The sequence below is a fragment of the Eublepharis macularius genome, chromosome 8 (genome assembly GCF_028583425.1).
Source record: "Eublepharis macularius isolate TG4126 chromosome 8, MPM_Emac_v1.0, whole genome shotgun sequence".
In the NCBI taxonomy this organism is placed as follows: domain Eukaryota; kingdom Metazoa; phylum Chordata; class Lepidosauria; order Squamata; family Eublepharidae; genus Eublepharis; species Eublepharis macularius.
This window is the reverse complement of record NC_072797.1, coordinates 121,078,032-121,091,981: the sequence shown is the minus strand read 5'-3', so window position 1 is coordinate 121,091,981 and position 13,950 is coordinate 121,078,032. Positions and strand designations below refer to the sequence as shown.

General features: G+C 46.1%; 1 protein-coding gene across 1 annotated transcript in view; it reads right to left on the bottom strand.

Annotated features, from left to right (window-relative positions):
• The window catches only part of ACO1 (aconitase 1), a 64,042-nt gene extending 51,580 nt beyond the window's left edge, over positions 1 to 12,462 (bottom strand). The window contains exon 1 of the mRNA XM_054987099.1: positions 12,340 to 12,462. The gene's annotated coding sequence lies outside the window, so the exon portion shown is untranslated. The remainder of the gene's footprint in view (positions 1 to 12,339) is intronic.
• Between the last annotated feature and the right edge of the window lie 1,488 nt (positions 12,463 to 13,950).

The window sequence follows — 13,950 nt, the reverse complement described above, 5'->3', positions numbered from 1 at the left end:
CTGTGCAAATGACACATCCAAGTGAGTGAAGGGGAGCAATGTATGATCAGCTGGACCCACTACCTGACATCTGCTCGCACATTTGAAGCTACGAAAAAAAGTTTAACTGCATTTATACCCCACTTTTCTTCCCAATGGGAACCCAAAACAGCGTACAACATTCTTCTCTCCTCCCTGTTATCTTCACAACAACCCTATGAGGTAGGTTAAGATGAGAGAAAGGAGCCCTGTGGTGCAGAGTGGTAAGCTGCAGTACTGCAGCCCAAGCTCTGCTCACGACCTGAGTTCGGTCCCAGCAGAACCCAGGTTCAGGTAGCCGGCTCAAGCCTTCCATCCTTTCGAGGTCGGTAAAATGAGTACCCAGTTTCCTGGGGGTAAAGTGTAGATGACTGGGGAAGGCAATGGCAAATGACCCTGTAAAAAGTCTGCCAGGAAAACGTCGTGATGCGACATCCCCCATGGGTCAGTAATAACTCGGTGTTTGCACAGGGGACCAGCTTTACCTTTAAGCTGAGAGAGTGACTGGCCCAGGGTCACCCAGTGAGCTTTCATGGCAGAATGGGGTTTTGAACCGGGTATTGTAGATCCTAGTCCAACACCCTAACCACTACTCCATGCTGGCATAGATACAAATATAGAGGGGATTACGTACATTCACTCCACTATATATATTCAAATCATTGTGAGATGATGAAAACTGAGAGCGTGCACAGACAGTGCGTGAGATCCTACCCACCCCCATCCACACTTTGAAATAACATTTGGAAAGAGCTCCAGCAATCGGGAGTCCCTGCTTTCCTGGGCTCCTAAACATCAGAAGGAGATGCACAGATCTAGTGGATCAGGAAGAAACATGTTTTTAGGGTTTTTTTAGATCTTGGCAATCTTTCCTTTCCCATCAATCTGCAGATTAAACCCTACCACCTCCCCATCATTCTTGGTCTAGCACGAGCCTGTTCAGATTGATGGTTTGATCTGCCTCTACTACTTTTCCCTGTTACATTTACATTCAGGCCTCCTTCTTGTTCTTCTGTTCTCTAAATTTACCCCAATCGTATTTCATACTAGCCCACTGCAGTAAAGACTGGATTGTACTTGCTAGTAGCCCCAATATCAGAATATACGGCGCTATTTACAGTGCCTGTAACTCAAAAACTATACACTCACGGAGGTGTCATTTGTGCAAACCAACACTTCCACGCAGGGGCCACTGCAAACGTCATGACTCCTACGACTTCTTTTTGAGCTATGGCTTAAGCAAATTGCAGCAGCTATGAATAGTACCCCGCACGCTCACGGTTGCAACAAATGGCACCTCCCTGGAGCATGGCTCAGCCACAAGCTGAACAATAGCCTTGCTTTTCCAAGCCATGAGCATGGAAGCTGTTGGCAAGTGAGTGTTGCACTTAAGACTGTATCTAACCCTGCCTTCTTTACCTCTGCATCAGACCTTGGCAGACAGAAAGGTTAAAGTAAACAATACAACAGGCTATAACTGACAGATTCCTAACATTGACTAATTTCCCCTCATATACTGCTTCAAAGGAAATTGCCAGCCTCAATTATACAGCTATACCATGAAGCCCATCCTGTTTGGCAACATTTCACCGGGCCACTGTCCTCTTCATATCCATCGAGTTAAAACGAGCATGTTGGCTGTTACCCAAATATTAGGATACACACAGGCAACACTGCCATATGGTTTAAACCCATCCATTCACCAGAATCCCTCCCCCTGCCAAGGATGCTTTCTCCCTTAAGTCATCACGGCTTCCAGATGATGCTGATGTGGCAGAGTGGTTAGAGTGTCGGGCTAGGATCTGGGTGATCTGGGTTCAAATCTCCACCCCGCCATGGAAATCTGCTGGATGTCCTTGGGCAGCCACACACTCTCACCCAGAACACCTTCCTGGAGTTGTTGGGAGGATAAATGGAGGAGAGGAGAATGATGTTTGCTGCTTTGGATCTCCACCGGGGAGAAAGGTTGGGTATAAATAAAATAATCTATACGAAGAGCTTGGGAGGAAATAAAATGATGTGTATAAATCCTGCCCTCCAGAATTGTCAATGTACTTTTAGTCCTCTTTTGATCGACAAAGGCAGGGGAGAGTGCACAACCTCCTAGGTGGTGACTATGTGGGGAGGGGTAGCTGGCATGAGCTTGCTGGCCCTCTGGTGCCAAAGGCGGCACCACACAGAAGACCCAGCACACTCATGCCCGCTCTCTGTCCACATGCAGTCAGGCAATGTACAGATGATTTGTCTGTACAGGGCTAACTCTATGTTTCAGTAACAAAAGCCCTGATTTGCATGTATCCTATATGTTTTGCTGAAAGATGTAGACATGTCGTCAGGATCCTTAAATATGCAGGAATATGTCAGAAGATGACTTTATGTCTGCATCTATAGCCCTGTGCGGATAATCTTAATCAATGCACAGACCAGAGCATAGGACTATTATCCTCACTCCTGACCCCCATGCATGAATTGGATTTTCCACGCAACATATGTGCCTATGGTATATGAGCTCTATGCAGAACAAGGTGTGCCATACTATATTACACAGCACAGATGAAAACGAGATTTGGTCAACAGAGCGTAAACGATCTCTTTAGCATGGGTCCAGTGGATGATGAATCAGGAAAGCAGGGTGGAAATGTACATAAACCTGTAAGGGAAAACAATGAGTTTTTATAGTGAGCCAAGCACTCCAAACCCCTAATGAATCTAAATTTAATGGTATCAGATCTGCTTACGAATCCCAACTCTGCAGGTTCTCACTGCAGCCTCCCCGTGAATCTTTTAGGCTGGAGCATTGCACCTTCTCAGTGTTTTGTTGAATGTCCAGGCAGACTGAAAATCTTCCTAACTCCTAATCATGGAGTTTCTATTTTTAAATATCACTTCTGTGCCTGTTTATTAGGACTCTGAAGACATAAATGGAGATAGTTTTATTCCACAACATGTCCGTGTTAAGGCACCAAAGACGAAGCCATCTGGGACAAAGGTCTTTGCCTGCAATATTGTTTCATAAGCCCTACATGTTACGATGGCTGCAATCCAGCTTTATAAAGATCATTTGGCATTTTGCCCTCAGCTTCAAAGAGCTGCAAGTTCTACCAATCACACACCTTAGCGCCCTACATTAGAAAGGCGTTCCATACATTTCAATGCAGTTCGTATCTTAGCAGAGTGGGGTGACACTCCCATTATTGCCAAAAATCGAATGAATAATCAACGGCACCATTATCCAGATGACACAAACTTGTTTCTAAACAAACAGACTATTTACCCTGCAGATACTCTGGCACATAAAACTGTTGTTTAACAGTAAATGGATGCCATTCTTTGAGTCAGGCTTTATAATAAGATTCTACAGCAGCTAGAGAAAATGCAGCTTGAAGAATATACATGATCTGTTGAAGAAATGTAAAGAAAAGTCCTGGCTATCTGGGCAAATGAATAAACTCTTTTTGCTGATTAAAAAAAACAAAAACACGCAGCTATTAGCCGGGGGGTGGATTAGGATGTCAAAATAGCAAGATGAGGTAAGCAGTGCCTGTCAGTACAGTTAGGGCAGCTCGACTTGGACATGGGCCCCAGCAATGACGACAAGAAATGTAGGCTGGTCTGCAAAGTGTCTTCACAGCCCAGATCCAAACCAAGCAGTCTCTTGATACTAGCCACCAGTGGCTGACCAAGGCACTGGCTTTGTTAACTTTCCTGGTAAGTTCAAAGGCTGGTCATCTCTTTGCATCGCCTCCCCTTAAATTCTGGACTTTTAGATTCAGGATATGAACTCTGTGGACTGGAAGCAGAAGTCAGATATTTTAGCTGAAGCAGACTAGTGGATTGGAATGAACCCTTTGTGGATCCACAGCAGTCAAATGGGGGGGGGGGAATGTTTATCCCGACTCCTTAGCAGGTATTTGATGGTTTGTCTGCAATAGAGGCCTGGCTGTTGTTAGAGAGGAGACTGGGGAAGGGGCTGCTGCTGTTATCTGGTTCCCCTTCCTCTTTGTGGACCGTGCTGCCAAGGGAGTAGGATTGTCTTCCTCCTTGCAGGCCCCTGTTGAAGTCCTGGTAGCAATGCTGTGCAGATCCAGAGAGAGGCTCGAGCCTCCTGTGAGATGTATGCCTCATGGGAGGGGGAGCTAGCACCTGCCATGTCCCCTTCCATCCTTCTCCTCCCCAGTCCCGCCCCCCTACATGGTGGCGCACCTCAAAGTTCACTGAAGAGAGGCTCTTTTTTAGCCAGCCAACTGGCCAGTGGGTGTATTGGGGCTGCTGGACACGTCCGCATTTGCTGCTGCGCCCACCTGGCAGGCAACTGGGTCACAAGGGACTCCCCGGGTCTGGCAGGGGTGCCATGGTTTGTGGGGGTTCTGCAGGTGGTGACCAGTCTGCCAGGGAGCCAAAGAGCTATGGCTGACATGGTGGCACCGAGTCCAGCAGCGGCCTGGGAGCTGGGCCCTCTGATCCAAACATCAGGCCTGTTCTATGCCACTATCCAAGGCTTTTTTTCAGCAGGAACGTGGTGGAACGGAGTTCCGGAACCTCCTGAAAACGGTCACGTCTGGTGGCTCCGCCCCCTGATCTCCAGACAGAGGGGAGTTGAGATTGCCCTCCGTGCTGCAGCGCTGAGGGCAATCTAAACTCCCCTTTGTCTGGAGATCAGGGGGCGGGGCCACCAGACATGCGACCATTTTCTCCGAGGGCAACCCACTGAGTTCCACCACCTCTTTTCCCAGAAAAAAAGCCCTGCCGCTATCCATTACCACCTTTAAGACTACACACACCTTTAAGACTATACCACAGTTCTCTTCATCAGATGCATCTGACAAAGAGAACTGTGCTTCTCAAAAGCTTATGCTACAGTAAAGTTGGTTAGTCTTAAGGTGCTACTGGACTCTTTTCTATTTTGCTACTACAGACTAACACGGCTAACTCCTCTGGATCTACTATCCATTATATTTTTTGGCTGCTCTAGCTTCTGGGAGCATAGGGTGGTAAATATGGTTCTCCTCTTCTTCATTTTGTCCTCACCAACCCAAGTTAGGTGTAGCGGCAGGCCTCTTATTTGGCTCACAGCCAGGCAGCAGAACTGATGATGAAGGGCGTAGGCCCAGGTCCAAGCCAAGTGAACCTTGCAGTGCTGGCAGCACCACACGGACTACTAGAGGCCCTCCTGGGCAGCACCCCACCGGAAACTTTCTTGGTAAGTTAAAAACCCCAACTTCTACAGAAATGCACAAGCAAGAGCAAGCCATTTTCCCTCGTTTGCCAAATATAGGGCAAGGAACAAGGCCAAGGTCTGACTTTGTTAACTGGGACTTGTGTTACTGAACATCCAATCAACGTTTGCAACTTAACAGCAAAGACTGCAGTGCATTGCCCAGCAGTTTTCATAAATAGAGGGAACTCTCCAAGTTTCATCCCTCTGTCCTGCGATGAATGAGAAGCTCATTTAGTCATTCCTTCTAAAACGCTACTGTACATTGCACTAATATGTTACGATACAGTCAGTACATTCTTAATAACTTTTTTTGGTAGCAAAATTTAAAAAGTGCATGCCAGGCATACCTCACAGGTCTCACAGGACCCTTAACTGTGTACTCCTATTTGATCATTCTCTTGAGAGCACATTCGATAGCAGAAAATAAATATTTCCAGTTTCACTGGAAGCAGTTTTGGTTAGATTACTTATAAAAGCCTTTGTGAGCCTACAGCTGAAGTAAATATGGGGTTGATATAATCTACGAAGCACACTGCTGTGCTCTTATGTCAGCACAATCAGACCCATTATCCTTAATTGGTATACTTATTTGGTGCAATTGCTTAGAAATAGGCTCCCATTATCACAATGCAAACATTTAAAAGTGAGATCTTAAGAAAACAAGATTTACACCTTCATCACAAACACTCAGTTCAGTTGTTCTTCTCCTTCTCTTCTTCTCCCCCCCCCCCCCACATGGAATGATTGATCTGTGTTTTGAGTTCCCATGTTTGTCTGAATGGTCTCTCTCTCCAGTCATTTATTTTTACCTTCAACAATGGAAACAAGGGAAGGAGTCAAAGATTCATTCGTAGCCTTGCCATTGATAAAATCATGAGGAGGGAGGAACAACCTGTCAATAAGACCTTCAAGTAAGTCTCACTGAAATAAAACCACTTTTGAGAATATGTTGTAATATGGGATATTAGTATGCTACGCCACTGAATGTTTAGATTGCACTATGTTTATATTCCTTCAACAATCTCAAGGCCTCTAGGCAAAACTCTGGCAATATCTCCTCTTTAACCCCTTATATAATTCTGCATGATAACTTAGTCTCTAATGTGTTAGTCTCTAATGTGTTGCTGGACTTCTGTTTTATTTTGCTGCTAGGGACTAACAAGAATTATTTCAGCATAATCTCTTCGTGCATCTGATGAAGCAAGCCCTAACTCACAGAAGTTGTGATAAATTCTATTAGACTCTGAAGAAGAGATGGGCACGAACTGGAAAAAAACGAACCATGTGGTCCATGGTTCGTCAAATTTCACGAACCACAAACCACGAACTTTCATGAATCTGCCCCCGGTTTGTGAACCAGTTCATTTAGTTCGTGAAAACATCACATCCAGGTCAGAAAATCATCACTTCCGGGTCAGAAGAAGGTCACTTCCGGGCCAGCAGAAGGTCTGCAGGAAGTCCATCCAGTGCCTAGGAAACTGATTGATCGGCACCAGGCTGTCTGCAGTAATGAACCAAAAAACAAAACAAACCAACCAGCCTAAAGTTCATGGTAGTTCGTCAGAAATGGGATCTGATGAACCGCTGGTACGCGAACCACGAACCGGCCTGGTTTGTCATGAATTTTGGTTCATGCCCATCTCTACTCTGAAGCATTGTTGGACTTATAGTTTATATAACTCTGATTGCTGCTGAAAGAAGTTGCAAGCAGATATCATTAACACTCACTATTTGCAGGGAAAACATTCATAGAGAGATTAGAAAATCTGACAGCAATTAAATCATTTAATCCTGATCACGGCAAGCCTGAACACTGCCCTAAATCCAGTCTTAGTACAAAAAAAGTAATAAAGGTTTCTGTTTTGAAAATTAAATGTATTGTGAAAATTCAGAGTAAGAAACACTGTAATCCATAAATGAGTGAATGTTAAATCTTATTGCAAATGCCCAGACATATCAGATCTGAACACTGGATTTATAAGATCATCCAAGGAGTAAAACATACTATAGTGGCCAAACAATTTTAAATCAAAGACCCAGTGGAGAATATTAAAATAAAAATACCGTTCACAATAAGGCACCATAGTGGCCAAAACAAATGTCATTCAACGTTAGGGAATTCAGTTCGCAAAAGTACAAAATGTGAACTATTCAGAAAATGCAGTTTACAATAATTACAGAAGCAAGATGGGATGGGAGGGGGCATCCAGACATGATGGGGAGAGGTCCAAATGTGCCACCAAATCCTGATAGAGCAGGGGGGGTATGTTAAAGCCCAGGATGGATGGATGGACAGGAAGCCCCTGTTGTCATCTTCTCACCTGAATCAGTTTTTTAAACAAAATTATTTCACCAAGTTTCATACCCTTTATATATATCAAGAAACATACAAACTACTACTAGTATCAAATATCAACGTTCCCCCCATAGTCATCTCTGCTCATAAGATTTGTAGCTTTTTACAACAATTCCATAAATCTGCAAACCTTAGCGGACCAGAGATGAATGTGAGTAAATAACAAAAAAACCCAGCACATATTCTATGCAATGCCTATGCAATGCCTGTGCAACTCCAGTGTAAACACCTGTCTGCAGACACAGACCATGAGATGGTATGGACAACTATTCTCTCCTCTGTGCCATTCTGCCATGCATATCTGGGCTGCGCCACTGGGTTAAAAGTCTTACAAGTTTTCATACTGGCAAGCCCACAAGGAAGACGTTGTGCATTTATTGTCATTTGGGGAAAGAACATCAAGGAACAGATGAAGATAGCTAGGGGTGAATGTTTATAAAGAGTGGAAGAGTTATATCGTTATGTCAAGACAGTAATCATACCTCTTACTTATTTATTTTATTTATGTTAAACATTTGTAAGCTGCCTTTCCACCCAAAACAGGCACCCAAGGCGGCAAATATTAAAACACTAACAATTTAAAACAACATTTTAAAACAGAACTTTAAAAATTGATAAATACAGCCACAGAAACACAACACAAAGAACATGGAGAAGGACCAATAACAGTCAGTGTTCCATACCAACTGAAACATCTGGACAGTCTACAACAGCAGTCCCACATAATGTGCATTGCAGTAGTCTAATTTAGATGTCACCAGGTCATGTACTACACTGGCAAGATCTTTCCTGTCCAGGAAGGGCTGCAGCTGGTGAAAGGTACCTCTAACAACTGCTGCCACCTGTTATGTAACAGGAGGCCCGGGTCCAAGAGCACCCCCAAGCTACAAACTTGCTTCTTTAGGGGAAGTGCAATCCCACCTAGAACAGAAGACAACCCATTTCCTGGGTAAGAACTTCCCACTATCAGAGGCACTTCTGTCTTATCAGGATTAAGTTTTATTTTATTCCTATGTGGAAATACCCCAGGAGTAGATGCTTTGAAGATTGCTACTCAACTGTTACTAATGAGGGTCTCTAGGTTAGCTTTGCCACAGGTGACTTTAGAAAAACAAACTGCAGGTGCACATGCTCAAATGAAGATATATGCCAATGGTTAAACTTTTCAGGCGTAATAATGAAGTGCACCTCCAATTTTAATTCAAATACAAATGTTTTCCCTGTGATGTTTCCTGATTGGAAAGATAGGAGCCCAGAACAGGGATTTGGGCAGAGATGCAATAAGCATCCTCTTGCATGGACAGGAAATTCTGCCACATCCCTGCATTGCACATGGTCTCTCCCGTCAGGGTAAAATAACCTGTCCTCAGAGGAGGCATATCTGAAGGTGGCAAGACTACAGAAGTGCAGAGACACAGCAGGCAGCCTCCAATATGGACAGGCACTTTGGATCACGGAGTCTTAAAGAGAGTATTATTTGGGAATTATGGGGATAAATGTTAGCTAACGTGCCTTCGACAAAACAGCTTCAATTTGAGCAGGTCCCTGGTTATCTTTTATTATACATCTCTTCTAAGGGTGGTAGAGATTAACTATGTTGCAACAATGAAGCTATTGCGACATCCTGATTCTGTATCATCCAGGATTTTATCAGTTAGGTTGCAAAAGCTTCCCAGGGCACTCCACAAACCCTGAACGTGCTTACTACAGGCAGTGCCTTGATTTTGACCTTCAGTTGCAGCCATTAATGATTCGACTGGCTATTAAGCCATCTGTCTCCCTCGTGCAATGGCTCAGCTTTCATTTCTCCCTTCACCAAGCTTTCCCCATTCCTTTTTTCCATGCCCAAGATCACCATCCCAAGTTTCTTTTTTTAATCTCTAAACTTTCCCAAGTGGAATAAAAAGCAGGTTGCGTCTGGTGATTTACGTAGCTGCCTCCCATTAAAACTATCAGCAATTATGACAATAGAAGTGAGTCCTGCCTTCTCTGACTGGCAGTTGCTCTCCATGGTCTCAGGCAAAAGTCCTCCACCTATTACCAGGTCCTTTTAACCAGAGATTTCAGGGACTGAACCTGGAACCATCTGCATGCTCTACCACAGATCCACAGCCTCATCTCTTCATCAAAAAGTCCAACACAGCTTACCAAACTTTGAAAAGAGGAGCTCTCTCTTTCATACCCAGCCACCGTTGGATACAGCCTCCAACCAGCAAACAGATTTCTGCGACCTGAACATTTCTCTAGAAGCCACGATTCATTTTTGCAGATAGGCACTCCATAATTATAGTTCTTCTAAACTCACTGCCCCATGCAATCTGGCAGATTAAAGAGATGTATCGCGCCAGCTAGCCAGACAAACAAGACAACAGCCCATTAGGAAACTAATAGCTGCCAGGAAAACAAAGCAAGGAAAACCTACCCTTTGAGGTGGTGTCAGTTTAGCTACAACTCCTAAGGTGTTCCAAAATGCATGACTTTTGTTCTCAAATAAGTGGAGCACAGGTCTTATAAAACACCATGACAGGGTAGACGGAACCTCTCTTCTAGAAGGCCACTAACTGGCCTAGCCCACACACCAAGATCAAGCTGGGGTGTGCTTCATTTCTACGCATAAGGCACTAACATTGTCTACCGTGCCTTCCTTCTAGCCCATGCAATGCACAGTTGCTCCCTCCATGAGAAGAACCTAAGAACAGCCCCGTGGCATCAGACTAAACGATCCATCTGCGGGTTCATCTACACATCTGGGAGGCACAAAACTCCCATCACATGAGGAATTTCTTTGTAGTAAGCAGACGGAGCAGCCAACATCCTGTTTCCAACAGTGGCCAGATGCCACAGAGAATCCCAGCAGGTCCCACTGGCAGGTCCCATTGGCAACAGACCCCACCCCAGCTGCTCACCTCAGTCCTGCCCAGCAGAGCGAGTGACCCTAGATCCATACTACAAAGAAGAAATCAAGTGTGCTTTCCATATGTTTAAAAAAAACAGCTTACTCTTTTTAAGAGCTGCAAAGCAGGAGAAAAGGGTAATTCAGTTCCGTTAGGTTAAGTCCAGGTGCTTTTTCTCCTCCTTCCTACCCTATCACTTTGTGAACCTTGTGCAACTGTGAAAATTTCACATGTGCTTGTTTTATAGGATGGTTGCACAGGTCTGGGTGCTGCCGGATGCGGCAGCCTCCAAACCCGTTATCACCAGAAAACAGACGCTCTCCCCTCAGAGGTGCACACAAGCTGGTGGGTGCAATTGATCCTACAGTTTCCAGTGCTAAAGAATTCAGGCCTTTGATCGATCCCATTGCACTTCAACCCCTATGCCACCAATTCACGGGAAACAGAGAACTGTTACAGCATGCATGTACTCCTACACTGTTGCAGACAGATTTAAAAGAAAAAAACTCAATTTGGAAGCTTGGATTGGTTGGACTGCTGATCTCTTCGATAGCTCCTCAACAGGCACTGGGAACGGAGCTCATATGATGGGCCCTCCCACAGAGAAGCCTGCCTTCAGCTCACCCGCCTTCCCCACATAAGCTCCATGGTAAGCAGAAAAGGGATCTAGGCACAAATGCATGGCAAGACGAAACCTGGAGCCCTTTGTTTTCATACATGCACAGGCCCACCCAAGCGGACCCCCAGAACTGCCTCTTGCAGCTTGGGAAAAAAAATTCTAAGGAAAACTAACACTGAATGTCGTCGCTTCTGCTGGCAAACAGGGTAAGAAGGGGAGGGGGAAAAGGGGGAAGGAAGAAAACTGATGTGGCCACCCCTCCACCCGCCAATCCCAAATCAAGTTGCAAGCTTTATGTTGGCGACTTTTCATGAAGGAGGGGATCGCCAGCAAACTTGTAATGCTAGCTAGAGGTCAAAGTCCTACAGCGCTCAATAGGCATTACTGAGAGTAAGAGTGCAACGCTAAGCAAATTTACTCTCTTCCAAGCCCATTGACTTCAATGGACTTAGAAGGGGGTCGCTCTGCGTAGGATAGAAATAGAAATCAATGGGACGTTCCTCTGATCTGCCAGTACACTTATGTTAATAGCCCCCCAAAATCACAAAGGTAAAAATGGGGAAGGGGGAAGTTCCTGCCTCAAAGCCCCCTTTTATTCCAGTGCGATCAAAGGCGTTGCTCATCAGTAAAGACTTTGAAGGTACTAATAAAGAGAAATAATTCTGCCAAGGGTTTAAGAGAGGGAGAAGGTTTCTGGCAGATTTGCAGCATTCCCCTCTTCCAAAGAGCCCAGGGTATGATATCTGGTTCTCCCTTCCCTATTTTGTTCCCACCGCAACCCTGCAAGGTAGGTCTGGCTGAAAGCGACTGACAGGTCCAAGGTCCTCCGACAAGGCTCATGGCAGCGCAGGGATCCCACAGGCTGATCCGCTTTCCCACCGCACCACTGAAGAAAGGACCTTGAGGAAGATTATCACTGCAATCCTGAGTGGAGTTACTCCAGGCTAAGCCCGCTGAACTCAATGGGCTTAGAATGGAGTAGGCGCTACTTGGGATTGCGCTGTGTGCGCGCGCCAGGCACGGGGAAATGTCCCGAGGAGGAAAGCGCGCCGGGCCGAGCGCGCCCAGGGCAAGGCTGCAGCAGCCTGAAGCGGCCCTGGCTGCTCCGGAGGAAGCGCTGGAGGCGAGGCGGGGCTGCGAAGGCCGCCCCGGCGTGCCGGGAGCCGAGGACGCAGGGCCGGGGTCGAGCCCCTTCCCCGGGCCCGCAGCAGCCCCCGAGCCCGCTGGCACCTACCTGGCCCGAGGCTGGGCGGCTGAGGGCTGGCTGAGGGCTGCCGGGGGGCGCGTGTGCCGCGGCGGCAGGGAGCGCAGGGGAGGCCTAGCAGCTGCCGCTGCCTCCGCCCCAGTCTCCTCCCCGGGTCGAGGCGGAGGAGGGCGGCCAGGCGAGGCGGCGGCGGGCCTCCTTCAGGCGGGAGGCGGAGCCCGCCCAGCGCTCCCTCAGCCGGCGCAGCGGGGAGAAGGAGTGGGTGGAATCGGGTTGCCAACCTCCAGGGGGTGTGAAACAACAGGGCAATACCCGGTCTAGACCGACCACAAACAGAGTGGGAAACCACCCGGGTATTAAGAAAATATATCCGTTTTTATATTTATGAATTTATAACCATCTACCCATGGAGTACTTGCCTTGTTCTTGGAAGTGTTGGGACGGGGCATGGAGTCCCCTGCGTGGATTGGACTGTGAAAAAAGAAAACCTCAGATAAATATAAGAATGCACTTTATGCACGTTGTATAAATTTCAACATATATATAGCACTGTGATTATTCTCTGGTTATAAATTCATAAATATAAAAACGGATATATTTTCTTAGTACCCAGGTGGTTTTCCACTCTGTTGTCAACCTCCAGGGGGTAGCTGGCGATCTCCCGGAATTGCACCTGCTCTCCAGGCCATAGAGTTCAGGTCACCTGGAGAAAATGGCTGCTTCGGAGAGTGGAATGTATGGCATTATACTCTACTGAAGTCCCTCTTCTCCCCTAATGCCTCTCTCCCCAGGATCCACCTGCCAAATCACCAGGAATTTCCCAACCCTAGGTTGGAAGTCGGAGCCAGACGATTTTAAACGGATCCTCATGAATTCATAAGATTTTTAAGTTGAAACAAAACAAAAGCGCCCTCACAGGATGGATCATGGCCTAGTCTGCAGACAGCGCCGAAACAATCAGGCTGCCACCGATCAGTGACACTGCCACAGCCCAAAAACGTCCTTTAAAAGCATGGATCTTCATGGAGCCTCTCGATTTTTAAATGGGATCACCTAAAACTTATCATACAGCCCCTTATCGTGTCCGTTGCAGCAGACTGCACCCAGAAAATCACTGCTTCCTGACACCGCAGCGACGCAAAAATGTGCTTCAAAAGCAGGGATCCTCCTCACCTAAAACATGCCATACAGTCGGATATCATGTCAATTACCAAAGACTGTACCACTTCATGAATCCGCCACTTCATGGCACCGGTACAGTGCAACAATGTGTTTTCAAAGCACAGAGCCTGAGGGATCCTCTGGATTTACACACTGGGTCACCCAAAATTCACCATACAATCCCATGTCATGCCCATAGCCATAGTTTGCAACAAAAAAACATGGTTCCAAGGCATGGATCCTCATTGATCCTGTGGATTTTTAAATAGGACCACCCAAAATTTGCTGTACAATCCCATACTATGTTCATAGCCATGGACTGAACGACAAAAATCTCCCAACCACTGCTGGGTGGCGCTGCCACAGTGCAAAAACGACTCTGAGGCACAGATCCTCATGAATTCATATGATTTTTTTTAAATTTTAATAATTTTAATAACATTAACAGCTATCATCAAACTAAACACTCAAATTAAAACC